The sequence below is a fragment of the Oncorhynchus masou genome, unplaced genomic scaffold (assembly GCF_036934945.1).
Source record: "Oncorhynchus masou masou isolate Uvic2021 unplaced genomic scaffold, UVic_Omas_1.1 unplaced_scaffold_14532, whole genome shotgun sequence".
Lineage (NCBI taxonomy): Eukaryota > Metazoa > Chordata > Actinopteri > Salmoniformes > Salmonidae > Oncorhynchus > Oncorhynchus masou.
In genome coordinates, this window is record NW_027004512.1 from 1 (window position 1) to 4,936 (window position 4,936).

General features: G+C 43.3%; 1 long non-coding RNA gene across 1 annotated transcript; it reads left to right on the forward strand.

The window, feature by feature from the left end:
* The first annotated feature begins 3,126 nt into the window (after positions 1–3,126).
* Positions 3,127–3,593, forward strand: LOC135530898 (uncharacterized). Its single transcript, XR_010453918.1, has 3 exons — positions 3,127–3,172; positions 3,269–3,370; positions 3,465–3,593. It is a non-coding gene; the product is annotated as an uncharacterized LOC135530898 (long non-coding RNA).
* Positions 3,594–4,936: the final 1,343 nt, after the last annotated feature.

The window sequence follows — 4,936 nt, forward strand, 5'->3', positions numbered from 1 at the left end:
GACCTGACTAGAACATAAATGAACAATTGTCCAGTAGAGGCTTGAGTTTGCGGGTGATGGTTTATTAAACCAACTTTACACAGGCTACTGTTTGGGCCGTAGCACACGCCAAAAAGATGACAGATAACCCACAAGCCAATCGTGACCTTCTCTTTGGGAAGCCCAGACGTAAGAGAGAGAGAACAAAGGCTGAACCTGGTCTTAACTTCCAATGCTCCACCTCTCCACGCCACTCCGCCAACCACAGGATGCCCGGCATCAGAACATTCAGGCATTCCCGTGATTGGCAGAGCAAGGTTGATTGACATGTCGGACCCGCGAACACCGGGTACTGGTCAGTACAACACAACCACCTCCTAGCCTAACACATAACACACAGCTGTCTGTGCGGGTCGCTACAATAATTTAAAATTGATTACTGTGGTTTTCTTCCTCTTCTGACGAGGAGTATGAAGGATCGGACCAATGCGCAGCGTGGTAAGTGTTCATGTTATTTATTGGAACAGAAACACTAAACAAAATAACAAAGAGCGTGACCCGGGGCCTGTTGCACAAAAGTAGAATTAAGACATCCGGGATAAATGACTCAGCTGAGCTCAATGAAGCCAAAACATGTGCGTCCAGGCTTAATTGGTTGCACAAAGACCAAGCCAGGATGAGCAGACACGGATTCATTAAGCCAGGTGAAACCAATCCTGGATAGGTGCGCGCTCACGGCTCACTCAAATAGACCCCGCCACAGATCACAGATTAACTGATTTACCATGGCAACTAGAGCCGCGTACTTTTCCCCGTCGGAAGCACAAATCCTCATGGAGGCATACGAGGAGGTAAAAGATATAATTAAGAAGAAAGGCAACACCGCCACAGTGATAAAGCAAAGAGAAAAAGCGTGGCAAAGTATTGCAGACCGCCTGAATGCGTAATAGTGCACAATTACACACTCACCGCTCCGCTGAAACATCACAATTACAATTCAAATATTTAATTCACATCTCCAAAATGCAGTTGTACTGTAATTATGAAACGGTTAAATTTTTAATTGAAATGCACTGCAGATATGAGTGAAATTGTGTAAAGTAACTCCATCACACTGTATAAAGCTATGATAAATTTTTTGATATTTTTACTGAAAACAAGACAAAAATACCAAGTAATTTTTTGCAGTGTGACTCCATTAAATGTGTGTGTGTGTGTGTGTGTGTGTGTGTGTGTGTGTGTGTGTAGATTAAACATGAACGGGCCAAAACGGACATGGCAGCAGGTCAAAATCAAATACAAGAACATTCTGCAGAATGGTATGGTCCCTGACTAATATTTAACAAAGCACAAGCATATATTGTACCCAGAAGGTGCCTGCTCACACATTGTCTGTACTGTTTTAGCAGTGAAAAAGAATACCCACAGACAAGGCACGGGTGGTGGGTCACCAAAGGCTGACCTTACCCCAGCAGAGGACATGGCCTTGGAGCTAAATAAAGGCAGGCCCGTCTTAGAGGGGATCCCTGGGGGGAAAGAGACGAGCATAGGTTCCTCCCAAGATGCCACCCGCTTCATTCAAGGTATGTCCTTCCATCTCTACATGGGATACAACCACATTCATATTGAATCAATTTGGACTGTCTGACTTTGGTTTACCTATTGCCTTGCAGTGTCTGGCAGCACTGTGTTCCTGTTAGAGCCACCAGCACAAGCACCAGACGATGCTGATCCAGTGAGTACTCCATCAAAGGCATACTGTAGGCCTGGCATGTCTTGTCTACTAGCTTCAATATGAATCCGATTAAATGTGATAGGGTGAAGGCCCCAGTGCAGCAGCAACAGCACATGATGGAGACGATGATGAGGAGGAGACCATCTCTCTGGATTCCAGAAGGCATGAGGTATCATGTTAAGACTGTGAAAGTACTATTTACTCTACAATGGTGAGGAGTCCTCATCAAAATCAAAAAATCTAATTTATTTTACAGGACCCAGATGCTATACAGTGGGAAAACCAGCCTGGCAACATAGTGCGTATTAATAAAAGGACACCACATCCTGCCAAATTCCAGCTGCGCTAATTGTATTGTGTTCACAGAGCTCACAAGCTATCAGAAAGTTGTATGGCAACCACCTCCGGCGCCAAATAGAACTGGCAGACATAGACATTCAGTACAAGAAGAAAAGATGGAAAATCTTGCACTGGAGTCCGAAATAAAAAAGAGGACAATTAGGAAACTGGACCTTGAAATAAAAAACTTGAGAGGGAGGTGAGATATGCCTTCAATGTACACTGTATGCTAACTGTAACACAAATGTATTAATCATTATTTTTCTTTCCTCCCCAGCTCCAAGAAGATGACACAGCTCAAAAATAAAAATTAGGTATATTCTCGTAAGTCAAGTGAGCCATGACATATGAGCTCTTATTGTGAGCACACAGGACGGTGGCATCTTTCTAAGGTTTTTTTTATTTTCCCAGCAATCAGTACAACCAAGTCATCGTTATAAGGCATCGCCTCTTTGCCCACCCCCCCAGCACCAGGTGTGGCCACTAGCCCATATGAAGGCCCAAAATTGTGTGTTCCTTTCTGCTCTGACAATGGCATGCCCATTCGTGCGAGATGTGGTGGATGAAGAAGCACTTGTGCTGGGGAGAGCCTTCAGGGCGAGAAAAGGGTCTTCAGGGACCGCTGGACCCACTGGCCTTCCTGATGACCATCTATATGAAAGATACAGTTTTCTGGCAGATGGCATCAGGCATCTATGCAGACTACTGAGTCCCAGGATTAAGCACCGCACTGCACGGAGCCATGGACTGAGTGTGGAGCAAATGGTTTGTGTGGCCTTGCGCTTTTTTGCTAGTGGAGCCTTCCTGTACTCAGTGGGGATGCAGAACAGCTGAACAAGGCCACAATTTGGCCGCACAATAAGGAGTGTGTGTCTGGCTATCAAAGCATTAGCAGATGTCTTCATCTCCTTCCCTGGCCAGAAGACTCAGATATTCAGGATTAGTAAGAGGATCTACAAATTACAGGACAAACCAGCAACAGATAGTATTACTCATTACTTTGTGCATTGGTTTCCCCTAATGTCACGAGCAGGACTGCATACATAAGTGACAGTGCCCTCAGGTGCCCGTGAGGCCGATTTTGTGAATAGGAAATCCTTTCACAGCATTAATGTTCAGGTGAACATAACTTTTTGATATTGTCCATTGACGAACACTCTGCATTGCCAGTGATGTGCATTGATTGGTGTAATATTCCTCATCTTATGATTTCAGATGGTCTGCAATGCTGACTGTGTGATCAGCAATGTTGTGGCAAAATGGCCTGGCTCAGTCCATGACTCCAGAATCTTTCGGGCCTCTGAAATCTATCACAAGGTAAGCCACACAACCCCTATTTATAACCATCATGGCTGTGTCAAGAATATCACTGTGTTTATGAGGTAGTAATGATGAGATTTTGTGTTGACAGGTGAATTCTCTGGTGTGTTGCTGGGAGACAGGGGGTATGGCTGCCAGCCTTTTCTCCTGACACCTTTCACAGACCCCCAGGAAGCACAGCAGGCCTACAACCATGCCCATGCCAGGACCAGGGCCAGAGTTGAAATGACCTTGGCCTCCTGAAGGCACGCTTTCACCGCCTTCAAATTAAGGGTCAGTTCAGGGCATGTGATATTACTGCGGCTTGTGCTGTCCTCCACAATGTGCCTGCCTGATAAGGAGAGGGCCCCCAGAGTGCCACCAGCCATGGACTGGGACAATCCGGCAATCTTCCTGATGACGCACAGTGGTCACAAGAGGGATCAATATGTGTTGAATTATTTTAGTTAGTATGTGTGCTTTCATTTTGGTTAAATATGTCCTGGCAGAGGAATTTGGTTTTTGGCCCGTTTTTTGACGAATTTGGCTCTTATGATGTTTGTGCGGTATACTGTGTGTAATACAAGGCTGGTGGAGGCTACTGCATCCATTCATTTGTCTGTTCAGTTGATGTGTAGTAGACTTGTCCTGGCATTTATTTTAGTGTGCAGACATGCAGGGTGTGTTATATACAGACCTTTGAATGTGTATGTATCATTTTGTATAATATGCTTGGATTCTGTGCTTTCCATCTTGTAGAGTCACTGTGACTTCAGTTTCAAAGGAGCTGATGGTTTACCTGCTTTGTTTTGTCCTTATTCAATAAAGGAACATAATGTTACACATTGTGTTTTTATATTCATATGGAATGTGTATTTGTTTATATGACAGAGTACTAGGGCCACACTGAAGAAAAAGGATAAAGTCATACATTTATGAGGCTGGTTCTTTCTGCAGAAAGCTACATATTGTTTTTACAGTTTTGATACTTATGACAATGTGATACTTAATATTCTGGCACATCAGCATGTCTTTGTTTATGAAACCATACTGAAGTACAATTTCACCAAATGCCCACATCTGTCATTTTAACAACTGTCCTTTAAAACAACTGGTTACAATAATATGACTTGTGTTTTTTTCCCTCTGTGGCCCTAATATTCTATCATTTTATATATATAGCCTTATAGTCTATGGGAAACTGTAAATTATCTAATGATAGCAACATCATCTAAAAATCATTTTTTATCCAAAAATCATTGAAATTAATGATCACAAACGTTTAATAACAGTGGGTCTAGTTATATGTGATAACAATGTATAGTGAGCAGTGAAATAACTATTGGTTTCCATTTGTGGTGACTGCTGACTGACATTAGGGATGAGATTAAATAGATCCTGGAATTTAGCCTGGTCTGGAGCAGGCTGAAGCTCCACAGAATAAATCATGGTAATTTATACCCATAACATATCCCTGCCCCCTATCCATCTTTAGTGCAACCGGATTACGGATCAATTGAGCCGGAAATACCAAGATATCCTGGCTTAATCCCTTATCCTAGTTTTGTGCAACAGGCCCCAGGT